General features: G+C 39.3%; 1 long non-coding RNA gene across 1 annotated transcript in view; it reads right to left on the bottom strand.

Moving 5' to 3' along the window:
- Positions 1–483: 483 nt before the first annotated feature.
- The window catches only part of LOC122447079, a 546,471-nt gene continuing 533,221 nt past the window's right edge, over positions 484–13,733 (bottom strand). The window contains exon 11 of the long non-coding RNA XR_006271124.1: positions 484–770. This is a non-coding gene — a long non-coding RNA (uncharacterized LOC122447079). The remainder of the gene's footprint in view (positions 771–13,733) is intronic.

The raw sequence follows: 13,733 nt of genomic DNA, 5'->3' as shown, positions 1-13,733 counted from the left end.
GCTTTGGGGGCTTCTTTTTCCTACCTTATAGAGATGCATCTCAAGCATACATAGATAAGCTTGTGCTCAAAGCTCCAAGGACATCCCCTACAGATCTCAGTAGTCTTCCCTGTGCACAGCCTTCTTCCCTTCAATATTCCATCCCATAAATTCTAAGATCATAAGTGTCCTTGAATTTCACAGTCCGTCTTCATTCAGAAAGACCACTGGGCTCTGCTTGAGTTCCTCCTCCTACATTGCATTGTAGAAACTTGGTTGCAAGCAACAGTAATTGATATTCCATTGTTTCATTCATTTATATAATACATAGCCATTGAACACTCATTCTGGGTCAGACAATGCTTGACGCACTAAATACTTATACTGAACAAGCAGAAAAATATCCCAGTGCGTACATTCTAATATTTCACAAGAAAAGGAAATTTACTGGAAAGAAATCTCTAAGAAACACAAAAAATACAGGCATACCTCATTTTATTGCTCTTTATTTTATTGTACTTTGCAATAATTTTTTTTTCTTTTTACAAATTGAAGGTGTGTGGCAACCCTGTATCAGGCATTTTCCCAACAGCACTAATTTTAAAATTAAAGTGTGTACATTGTTTTTATAGACATAATACCATTGAACACCTAACAGACTGCACTGCAGTATAAACATAACTTTTATATGCACTGGGAAGCAAAAGAAAAATTGATGTGACTTGCTTTATTGCGATATTCACTTCATTGTGATGATCCAGACCCAAATCTGCAGTATCTGTGAGGGTCGCCTGTATAAGAGATGTACAGAAAATGCAGAAAGTCAGCAAAATAACAGGAGCCAAGGTCATGCACAGAATCACCATGTTCTGTACATGTTACTGTTGCTGAGATGAAAAATCCCTCTTGTCATTTTCAAATTCTTGCATCATTCACTCAAGATTTGAAGTTTTAGAAGAAATGATCATATTGGCAAAATCTAAGATAGTTCTTTCTGAGAACTAGAAGAGTTCTAGAAGGAAGAGAGAAATTCAGGGTCCCTTAATTTTTGCAGTGGAAGTGAGGCCTTGTCTCCACCAAGATTGATAGAGATGGAGACCTCCATCTGATGGGATGATGGAGAATTCCTTCTGAGGAGGATTTGGTGTGATTAGGAAGGAGGCAGTGGTGAGAGAGTCAGAAAGTGGTAACAATCCACTACAGCTGCATGGAGATGGCAGCAGTAAAAAAGCAAAAATAAAGTAGAAACTGAATTCAAGAATTAGAAAAAAGAAAAATAAAGGTTATGTATTCATTAGCAGAGACAAAATACCCATCAGGGAGAGGAGAGCTGAGTTCTGAGCAACTGGGGTGGCCATTCGGTCACCAGAGCTCATGCAGGCTAACTAGAGCTACTGCTGTGTTCTGGATGGCAGAGACTGTGTTCCAGTTGCTCAGAGGACTGGATTTACGGCAGACATGATCATTTTCCCTCCCTTTTTATTCCCATATGCATTTACAATGAACTCATAATTAAACAAAGAAACAGAATGTGTCTGTTTTTGATATCTGAGAGAACCTTCCTCTCCTAAGCAGTGGTGAAGTTTTGCCAGGGCCAGGAAATGCTGGAAGTCCTCCAAACTGCGTAAGTTCCTTTGTCCCCAGTGACTGGGGGAATCCTATCTATACTCTCACGGAACCTCCAAATCTTCCCCACCTACACTGGGCTTTCTGTTCTGGGACTTAGATTCAGTGGTTTGATTATTGTGTCCACCTATGACTCCCTGTAAGCACGATTCACTCAAAATTGTCACTGAGCACAGAAGGTTTTGCTCTGCTATTTACAGAAATCATTTGTCCTACTTTGATTTTTCAAAATGCAGACCACCTTGGTTGTCTCAGAGGACCAGACACAGTGGAAGTTCTCTCCAGAGAACAAACTCTCCTTAAGCACAATCGGCTGTGAATCAGGAGTTGTAAAGTGGAGAGAACAATTAAAATCAATGACAATATTTAGCTTCCTGCCAAGAGTGGCTTGCCCAGTTAACAGACCGCACTCAGATGCCTGCAGTGCGCGAGAACACCCCTGGGCGAGTTGGCTGCTCAGCTGGGCCACACTAATTGCTTTTACTAATGAGGAGAGCTCCCTTTTCTCCACTGATGTTTCTTGAACTTCTATCTCATGCTTGGTTGGTGAAGCATCACTACTACAAGCTAAACCACAGTTACAATATTTTCCGCCTAATCAAAATCAGCAGAGCATGTTTTAAAAGAGGAAACGGGAAAAAAAACAGTTATATTTAATTCCTAAGTGGTTCTTTACAATCATGAGCAGTTTAGAGTGTAAGATCAAGTTTTTATCAAGTGAGTGTCAACCAACTATCATGTGACACCTCACATGCTGCATGTTAGCACCAGGGGTGAGATGCTAGCTTTGAAGCAGAGCACTGAATTTGGGGAAAGAAAAAAAAAAAAAGCAGGTTCCTATACCAGTTGCTCAGGGACATGCAGCGTATCACTTAATGTTACTGGACTTTAGCCTCTTTTTTGCATATGAAAAAGGGATGAGGCAGGACCACACTGAATCACAGTCCTGGGGCTGGGGTTCAGTGAGATACTGAATATGAATGAGGTGTTTAGGCAAACACACAAATACAAGAGACCGTCATCTGAAACAGTGGAGGCTCACATACATTCACTCTGTTTATCCCACCAGAAGAGCTCAACCACCCATCAGAGAGGACATGCATACCACATCCCAACCTTGTGCGGAATCAAAGTGTTAGTTTATGTCTGTGCTCTTACCCCTTTCAACTGCTTATGCTTCAGAGAAACACCAATAGTTTTGTTAATAGAGCCATGGACAGTTAGAAAGAAAGACATTCACTTGTTCCAAGATCCAGCATGACCCAGAATTAAAGGGATTATTTGAGGGGAATTATTGTCCCTCTGACAATATTTTTCCTTCAAAAGAAAATTGATTCTCCTACCAGTAGGATAATAATACAAGAAAAGAAAGCATTGTGTCTGGAGAAATATTGCAGATATGGGCGAAGGTGACAGGAGAGAAGAGAACAATAGAATGGACAGGAAAATAGGTAAAAGACTATAGAAGGAAACAGTACTGGAGGGGGCGTGGAGAACAAATAATTAACAGCAAAAAATATATATATTTGCAAAGAGAAGTGCTAATTTAGCAAAAAGACCAAAAGACATGAAATTAACTTAGCAAACTGTATTACAAAGAGATGATTTTTAAACAAAGATCACCCAATACACAGAGCTGTGCTGAAATCAGTGTGTGGAAAGAAGGATGGTCTAATTGAAACTATTTATGTAGCTTAAATTCTAGCTCTAGTGGTTTAATACCTCTGTGATTATGGGTATAATTGACACTCTTATACTGTTTTATTTATTCTTCTGGGTCATTTTTATTACAGTCTGTCTCCCCTTAAGAGTTATTTATGTCCCTGTCTGTCTCCTTTACCAGAGAGTAGATCCTTACGGGTGAGTCTTCCTCAGTTCTCTGTTATCCACAACACCTAGCACAATACCCTCCATGCACTAAAGGTTTAATAAAACTTTAAATTGAGTTGAATTATTTCAAGATTTTATTGCCTCCTCTGTGTGTGTGTGCATGCACATGTACATGCATGCATGCCACATGCTAAGTTCCAGAAATCTCATTTTAGTTTTAACTTTTCTAGTTAGAGATATGACAAAAGTGTGCTGAAGTACCAGGAGAACAAGTCTGAAAATCTGTTCACTAAACAATGCCCAGGGAGTAGTTATCTGTCTATTCTTAATGAGGTCTATCTGTCCTCATGTTTAGGGAGTAAGGAGAGGAAGTGGGGATAAGAGAATTCATATCTGTGCTGGCTGGTAAAGCAGGCAAAAGGGAGTAGCCTTGTGTCTAGAAAAGAAATACAAGCTACAATCCTTGCTGTTTAGAAAATAACAAATCTACTTGGAGAAGAAAAACTGAAACAAGCGACTGTTGATGGGAGCAAGCCACATGTATTTACATAACGGGACTATTTTAGCAATGAGTGACAGAAGGTGCTACAATTATTCTCCACCAGGAAACTAGCTGTGCTTCACTCTCTTCTGTTTTTTTCTTTAGTTATCCTGAGGGAAAATTTCTCGCCCCGCTCTTCCCATTAGGTACTCCCACCCTGTCAGTGTTTGCAAATGCCCCCCAGCACCAGCCCCTGACACTGTGGGGGCTGGTAGGTCTCAGCCTGCACCAGTTGACGCTGGAGGAGCAGCATTTAAAAGTAATTTACTTTCTCTCTCAGTTAACAGTAATGTGCAACTTCCTGATACAAACAGTAAAGCTGTTTCTTTTCTCTTTATCCCTATGTGACAGTCCACCCAGACTGTGAGTGTCTGCAAAGACCAGTGGGTGAATGTGACTGTGACTTTAGCTAAATAAGCTGAACATTGAAAGATCAAGCCTGTCTCATGCACTTGGTGTTTCCACTCATGCTGGCTTTTCTCATGCTATCTCCTTAGGCTGAAGAAGGCTGCCATCTCCTATTCACTATAGAAGTTTCACTTCTCATTTTCTTTATGATAATTTTTGGATTTTTAGACTTAAAAATAATCAGAAATTGTTTTCTATTGGAGGAGGACAATGATAAACATAAGAAAAAAATATCTTTGTTATATGAAGAAGGAAAGTTATTTTCAGGAGGCAATGACAACTCAGAGGATTTTAAATGTTTTCTTCACTTTTCTAAATCCAAAAGAGGGTAGTGAAACCTAAGGGCAAAAGGAGAGAGTGTCATTCTTAAAGTAAAAATTACCTGCTTAGTGATTCTTTTAATACATTGGCTGTGTTCATATCCAAAGTTGCTAATGGATTGTGCTTATGGTGCTAGACAATGGCTGTAATCGTAGAGTTTAATATTGTAAACTTGTGGGACATATTCAAGTGGTGTGAAGACTGTAAGAGAGAAGTGAGAGATGGGATAGAAGGGAGGAAGAAAAGGAGAAAGAGAGATGATTTTGAAACAAAAAGACTTTGGCATTTACATGGCCTCTATTTAAATCTGGGAACATGAAATTTTGAAGAAAACTAAATTCACACTGTCAGCTACATACATACAGATGCCTTTGACATCTAGTTGTCTTTCTCTTTGTCCCAAATCTTTCCATCATAATTGTAAACATGAGAGAGTATACTGATAGAAAGTAAAAACACAGACTTTGGAACCAGATTAATGGGATCAAATTATGATCAACCTCTTATTTAGCTACTGGATGAATTGGGGAAAATACCTAGTCTTTCTGTGCCCTTACTTCATTGCTCATAGGCCTCAGCCTCCTCATCTGTAAATCAGAATGCAGTAAGAGTATGCATGCACACGTGTTCAGTCACTCAGTCATGTCAGACTCTTTGTGACCCCATGGACTATGGCACACCAGGCTTCCCTGTCCTTCACTATCTCCCGGAGTTGGTTCCATTGAGTCACTGAGGCCATCCAACCACCTCAGCCTCTGTCGTCCCCTTCTCCTCCTGCCCTCAATCTTTCCCAGCATCAGGGTCTTTTCCAGTGAGTTGGCTCTTTGTATCAGGTGGCCAAAGTATTGGAGTTTCAGCTTTGACATCAGTCCTTCCAATGAATATTCAGGACTGATTTCCTTTAGGATGGGCTGATTGGATCTCCTTGCAGTCCAAGGGACTCTCAAGAGTCTTCCCCAACATCACAGTTCAAAAGCATCAATTCTTCAGCACTCAGCCTTCTTTAGAGTCCAACTCTCACACCCGTACATGACTACTGGAAAAATCATAGCTTTGACTATGTGGACAAAGTAATGTCTCTGCTTTTTAATATGCTGTCTAGGTTTGTCATAGCTTTTCTTCCAAGGAGCAAGTGTCTTCTAATTTTGTGACTGCAGTCATTGTCCAAAGTGATTTTGGAGCCCAAGAAAATAAAATGTGTCACTGTTTCCATTTTTCCCCCTTCTATTTGCCAGGAAGTGACAGGACCAGATGCCCTGATGTTTGTTTTTTGAATGTTGAATTTTAAGCCAGCTTTTTCACTCTTTTCTTTCACCCTCAAGAGGCTCTTTAGTTCCTCTTTCCTTTCTGCCATTAGAGTGGTATCATCTGCATATCTGTGGTTGCTGCTGATACCTCTCCCGGCAATCTTGATTCCAGCTTAGGAATGAATTTTGAATACAAGGCTGACAAGAGCATCTGATGGTTTGAATAGGGGATATGAGGGAAAAGAGAGAAAAGGTAATTTATAGGGTGTTTGGCTTAAACATTAGGTAAGTGGTGGCGCCCTTTGCTGAGATGGAGAAGACTGGAGGGAAAAGAAAGGAATTTCTCTTGTATACATTACGTTTGAGAAACCTATTCAATATCTCACTGCTGCCTTGGCCCTGGCTGGAGGAGTCTGGAATTCAAGAGGGGAAAGGAGGTGACATGCGTCTATGAGTCAGCAGTATACAGATGCTATTAAAAGGAGTGGAGTTCTGTGGATTCAGTGTGGGCAGGAGAAGGAAGCTGCCCAAGACCAAGTCTTAAGGCACTCCAGTATCCACTGGGTAAAAAGAACAGGGGAGGATCCATTATGGAGCCTAAGAAGAAGTGATCAGTGGGGTGAGACAAAAACCAGGCGAATGTGGGGCCCCAGGAGCCGAGGGAAACACTTAGAATGGGGCCTAGTGCACAGTAAATGCTCATAAAATTAGCTATTATTAATTCTTGTCTGAAGCTCTATGATTCCCAAATAGTCCCTCATGTTCCGACCTCAAATAAGGTTGAATTCCACGACAGTTTTGTCTAATAGAATATGGCAGGAACTGCAGTAGATTCTAAGATCAGGTCTTAAGTGACAGAGAAATAGATCAAGCTGAGAATTTAGAAGAAATACCATATTTGGCCTTCCCTGGTGGCTCACTGGTAAAGAATTCGCCTGCAGTGCAGGTGTTGCAGGAGATGCAGGTTCTATCCTTGGGTCTGGAAGATTCCCATGGAGGAAGTTATGGCAACCTACTCCAGTATTCTTGTCTGGAGAATCCCATGGACAGAGGAGGCTGGCAGGCTACAGTCCATAGGATTGCAAAGAGTCAGACACAACTGAAGCAACTTAGCATGCATGTACCATATTTGGAAATGTGAGGGTCATTAGTGACTTTGAGAAGAGAGGTTTTAGTGAAGGGAGACACAATTCTAAATGGATTGCTCTCCAGACAGAACAGCAAGAGGAGACGGGTACATGTCAAGTGAGGAATTTTGCTTTAAAGAGGAACAGAGAAATAAGGTAGTAGCCAGAGGAAGATGTAAAACAAAGGAAGATTTTATTTGTGTAAGGTTTTTTTTTTTTTTTTTTCAGGATGATTTCTGGTGGTGGAAATGAGCCAACAGTCTAAATTAATGACATGGGAGGGAGAGTAGACCCTGAGTAGGTAAGAAAACATCTGATCCAGAGCCCAGGTGGAGACTCTGACTGCAGAGAGGAGCACAGGTCATTCTTCCATTGTTTAAAAACTACAACAACAACAAAAAAGCAGCAAAACAAATCTCCAGGTGCAGAGCAGGTAAGCTGTTAGGTGTTTTAGTGGGAGGACAAGAAAGTTCAATTCTGACCAATTTCATTTTCTCAGTGAAAAAAGCTCATCAGTTGAGGATGTGGAGGAAGGAGGGAGTACTGGAGGTTTGTAAAGAGAGGAGAATGTATGAACTGATTGTTCTGATTGGATGTGGATAGTGTGGCAGCCCCAAGGGGTCCTTAGAGATATATGGTCAAGTTAAAATCTGGGTGGTGTTTTTTAATTCAGCCATTGTTATGCATTTTTGTTCTCAAGTTGTTTGTGTTGTTTATGTTGTTATTAATGATATATAAGAATGCTTTTCTCCTTAATGTAGGTAGTTCAAACCTGTCAATTTTTCCTCTGTAAATTCTGGGATTTATATATTCTCAAGAAGGCTCTACTTCCATTCTAAATTATTTCTTAACTATTCTAATGTTTTCATAATAAAAATTCACAATTTTATTCTATATGGATTTTTGGATGTGTGCATAAGTGTCTAACTTCATTTTTATCAAAATGGATAATAACCTGTCCCAACATCATTTTTCAAAAATCCACCATTACTCTTAAATGCCCCATTGTTCATATGTGCACACTGATTTTGGACTTTTCATGGTTATTTCCTTTATCGTTTCTCTGCACCAGCATTACTAATGCTTCACTGCTTTCATCACTATAGTATTTTTCAATATCTGATAGTAAAAGTCACCATTCAAATTTCTTTCAAAATTCTCATGGCAAAACTTGAGAATTTTATCTTCTAGATGAAAATTATCTTCCAGATAAATCCAATTCAATACAATAATTGCCTTGTAAAATATCATTTAAAATCCTGAAGGAGTTTTGATTGGAATTAAATTGAATTTATGGATTAATTCAGGGAGAATTAACATTTACAGTCTGAGGACTTTTCACTGAGAGACCTGTTATTGTCAGTATTTATTTGGTTCTTCTCTTATGTGCTTTAGAACAATTTTATAGATTTTCTTCAATGAGGAAACTCTGTGGCATCTTAAAGGCATTTTCTGGCTCTGACACCATAAAACAAAACTCATCTATTATCTCCTACATGGCACCTTGAGGAAATTAATCTTCTTGTGCCATAGTTTCCTTATCTGTTAAAAGGGGACTGTTGTTTGGAATAAATGAGTTAGTACATGTGAAGCACTTAAAATAGTGCCTGGTGCTGCCATTATTATAACTCCTTTCAAAGCTCCATAATTCTGAGACATCCTTTGTATTCCAACAACATCAAACTGCTATTCCAAAAATAAAAATGTGCCTGACCCTTGCACACATTATTCCAATGAGTCTGAAAAATCTAATTTCCAGACTTTCAGCTTCTATAATACATGAGAGAACCTGCTAGAGTAAGTTCAGTTCAGTCAGTTCAGTCAGTTCAGTCACTCAGTCCTGTCTGAATCTTTGCAACTCCATGGACTGCAGCACTCCAGGCTCCCCTGTCCATCACTAACTCCTGGAGCTTACTTAAATTCATGTCCATCGAGTCAGTGATGCCATCCAACCATCTCATCCTCTGTTGTCCCCCTCTCCTCCCACCTTCAATCTTTCCCAGCATCAGGGTCTTTTCAAATGAGTCAGTTTTTCCCATAAGGTGGCCAAAGTATTGGAGTTTCAGCTTCAGCATCAGTCCATCCAATGAATATTCAACTGATTTCCTTTAGAATGGACTGGTTGGTTCTCCTTACTGTCTAAGGGGCTCTCAAGAGTCTTCTCCAACACCACAGTTCAAAAGCATCAATTCTTCAGCACTAAGATTTCTTTATAATCCAACTCTCACATCCATACATGACTATTGGAAAAACCAAAGCTTTGGCTAGATGGACCTTTGTTGGCAAAGTAATGTCTCTGCTTTTTAATATGTTCTCTAGCATGGTCATAACTTTTCTTCCAAAGAGCAAGCGTCTTTTAATTTCATGGCTGTAGTCAGCATCTGCAGTGATTTTGGAGCTGAAAACAATAAAGTCTCTCACTGTTTCCACTGTTTCCCCATGTATTTACCTTGTAGTGATGGGACCAGATGCCATGATATTAGTTTTCTGAATGTTGAGTTTTAAGCCAACTTCTTCACTCTCCTCTTTCACTTTCATCAAGAGGCTCCTTAGTTCTTCTTCACTTTCTGCCATAAGGGTGGTGTCATCTGCATACCTGAGGTTATTGATATTTCTCCTGGCAATCTTGATTCCAGTTTGTGCTTCATCCAGTCCAACATTTCTCATGATTTACTCTGCATATAAGTTAAATATGCAGGGTAACAACATACAGCCTTGACGCATTCCTTTCCTGATTTGGAACCAGTCTGTTGTTCTATGTCCAGTTCTAACTGTTGCTTCTTGACCTGTATACAGATTTCTCAGGAGGCAAGTCAGGTGGTCTGGTATTCCCATCTCTTTCAGAATTTTCCAGTTTGTTGTGATCCAGACAGTCAAAGGCTGTTGGCATAATCAATAAAGCAGAAGTAGATGTTTTCGATGATCCAACAGATTTAGGTAATTTGATCTCTCCTTCCTCTGCCTTTTCTAAATCCAGTTTGAACATCTGGAAGTTCACAGTTCACATCTTGTTGAAGCCTGGCTTGGAGAATTTTGAGCATTACTTTGCTAGCATGTGAGATGAAGATAATTGTGTGGTAGTTTGAACATTCTTTGGCATTGCCTTTCTTTGGGATTGGAATGAAAACTGACCTTTTCCAGTCCTGGGGCCATTGCTGAGTTTTCCAAATTTGCTGGCATATTGAGTACAGCACTTTCACAGCATCATCTTTTAGGATTTGAAATAGCTCAACTGGAATTCCATCACCTCCACTAGCTTTGTTCATAGTGATGCTTCCTAAGGCCCACTGAACTTCACATTCCAGGATGTCTGGCTCTTGGGGAGTGATCACACCATTGTGGTTAACTGGGTCATGAAGATCATTTTTGTATAGTTTTTCTGTGTATTCTTGCCACCTCTTCTTAATATCTTTTTTTCTGTTAGGTCCATAGCATTTCCATCCTTTATTGTGCCCATCTTTGCATGAAATATGCCCTCTGTATCTCTAATTTTCTTGAAGAGATCTCTAGTCTTTCCCATTCTATTGTTTTTCTCTATTTCTTTGCATTGATCACCAAGGAAGGCTTTCTTATCTCTCCTTGCTACTCTTTGGAACTTGGCATTCAAATGTGTATCTTTCTTTTTTTTTTCCCTTTGCCTTTTGATTCTCTTCTTTTCACAGCTATTGGTAAGGCCTCCTCAGACAACCATTTTGCCTTTTTGCATTTCTTTTCCTTGGGGATGGTCTTGATCACTCCTCCTGTACAAGTCATGAACCTCTGTCCATAATTCTTCAGACACTGTATCAGATCTAATCCCTTGAATCTATTTGTCACTTCCACTATATAATTGTAAGGGATTTGATTTAGGTCATACCTGAATGGTCAAGTGGTTTTCCCTACTTTCTTCAGTTTAAGTCTGAATTTGGCAATAAGGAGTTCATGATCAGCTCCCAGTCTTGTTTTTGCTGACTGTATAGAGCTTCTCCATCTTTGGCTGCAAAGAATATAATCAATCTGATTTCGATATTGACCATCTGTTGATGTCCATGTGTAGAGCCTTCTCTTGTGTTGTTGGAAGAGGGTGTTTGCTATGACCAGTGCATTCTCTTGGCAAAACTCTATTAGCCTTTGCCTTTTCTGTACTCCAAGGCCAAATTTGCCTGTTACTCTAGGTATTTCTTGACTTCCTACTTTTACATTCCAGTCCCCTATAATGAAAAGGACATCTTTTTTTTGGGTGTTAGCTCTAGAAGATCTTGTAATCTTCATACAACTTTCAACTTCAACTTCTTCAGCAAAACTGGTCAGACCATAGACTTGGATTACTGTGATATTGAATGGTTTGCCTTGGAAACGAACAGAAATCATTATGTTGTTTTTGAGACTGCATCTAAGTACTGCATTTCAGACTCTTTTGTTTACTATGACAGCTACTCCACTTCTTCTAAGAGATTCTTGCCCACAGTAGTAGATATAATGGTCATCTGAGTTAAATTCACCCATTCCAGTCCATTCTCGTCCACTGATTCCTAAAATGTTAATGTTCACTCTTGCCATCTCCTGTTTGACCGCTTTCAATTTGCCTTGATTCACGGACCTAACATTCCAGGTTCCTATGCAATATTGCTGTTTACAGCATTGGACTTTACTTCTATCACAAGTCACATCCACAACTGGGTGTTTGTTTGTTTGTTTTTGGCTTTGCTCCGTCTCTTCATGCTTTCTGGAGTTATTTCTCCACTGATCTCCAGTAGCATATTGGGCACCTACCACTGTGAAGAGTTCATATTCAGTGTCCTATCTTTTTGCCTTTTCATACTGTTCATGGGGTTCTTAAGGCAAGAATACTGAAGTGGTTTGTTAGGGTAGGTTACTACAGGCATTTTTAAGAAAAGAACAACATTCTCAAGTAATCATAAAACATGTAAAAAAATTATCTGGGAACTACTCTGTTGTTGATTATTTGTGTTTGGTAACATTTTTTCCCCTTTAGATATTTACATGATATAAAATCCTAACAAGGTAAGTTTAAAATATTTTAAAGGCAGAGAAAGACTTTACCATAAATGAGTTCTCTGAATATCAGTGTATTTTTATATAAACCAATATAGTACATCCTTTGAACCAGCCATGCAAACACATGACATTCATTTCATATTTAGCAACTTAAATCATACCACATTATGTTATTTTTCATGTGTTTTAACACTGCTGCTTTTACACATATACCAGCTGCCATTGACTGGGTAGAGAGTGTAAATAAAGATGGCAAAAAAAGAAAACCTGTATCTACTACTTCCCTACATCATTTCTCTCTTTCTGTCTCTGTCATCTCTCTCTCTGCTGAAATAAGGGAAAATATCTAATTATAGAACACAGTGGGTTCTCCTTCATCTAAGTAGCAGTATAGTACCTTAAGAGAAGAGCTATCAGTGTGTCTTGAACCACTGCCTCTGAGAGCCCTGGGATCATTTTTGGAGGCATGTCCTAAGTTCCAAAAGTTCAACTAACCGAGAAAGCACTTAAAAGAGGCAGCCCAGGTCTCTGGAGAATGTCTTCAGCAGAACATAATAACTAGGGTACTAGGTCACTGCAAAGGTACTTCGAAAAGTAAATGAAATAGAAAGGGAAAATAGCACATGCAATATTGATGCAGATTGCATTCAAGGAAGAGATATGCTGCAATCGCAGTGCCTCTATAACCCACTGCCCTATTTTTCAGGTCCTTAAACTTTTGTCCTCCTGAACCAGCAATTTATGGTTTCTACTCCTCAGAGAAGTGCTCATTTCCAAAATTATTGAGTTCATCATTTTTCAAAGAGCAAAATAAGCAAGGCATATTAAAAACAGATGTCTCTGACAGAAAGACGGACATTTCTGAGAGAATTTTGATGGAAGGATGGACATTTCTGACAGAAAGATGGATGTTTCTGAGAGAATTCTGACAGACATATTTCTGACAGAAAGACAGATGTTTCTGAGAGATTTCTGACAAAAACAGATGTTTCTGACAGAAAGACAGGTGTTTCTGACAAAATGAAGGACGTTTGTGACAGAAAGATGGATGTTTGGATGTTTCTCAGAGAATTCTGACAGAAAAACTACGTTTCTGAATGAAAGATGACTGTTTTGATAGAAAGAGAGACATTTCTGGGAGAATTCTGACAGAAAGATGACGTTTCTGACTCAGTGATGGACGTTTCTGACAGGAAGTCAGACTTCTGAGAGAATTCTGACAGAAAGACAGACGTTAGTGACAGAAAGACAGACGTTTCTGAGAGAATTCTGACAGAAAGACGGATGTTTCTGACAGAAAGAGGAGTGTTTCTGACAAAATGAATGGACGTTTGTGACAGAAAGATGGACGATTCTGACAGAAAGTCAGACGTTTCTGAGAGAATTCTAACAGAAAAACGATGTTTCTGAGGGAAAGACGAATATTTTGATAGAAAGACAGACATTTCTGGGAGAATTCTGACAGAAAGATGACGTTTCTGACTGAAAGATGAAGGTTTCTGACAGGAAGTCAGACTTTTCTGAGAGAATTCTGACAGAAAGATGGAAGTTTCTGAGTGAATTCTGAGAACCATGGGGAGCCTGAAGGAATTGTTAGAAAAACAGAATGTTCAAGAGAATTCTGATAGATGTAGTGTATATGCAGTTTATGAGATA

The sequence above is a fragment of the Cervus canadensis genome, chromosome 9 (genome assembly GCF_019320065.1).
Source record: "Cervus canadensis isolate Bull #8, Minnesota chromosome 9, ASM1932006v1, whole genome shotgun sequence".
NCBI classification, from domain to species: Eukaryota; Metazoa; Chordata; class Mammalia; order Artiodactyla; family Cervidae; genus Cervus; species Cervus canadensis.
This window is presented reverse-complemented; position numbering and strand designations above follow the sequence as displayed.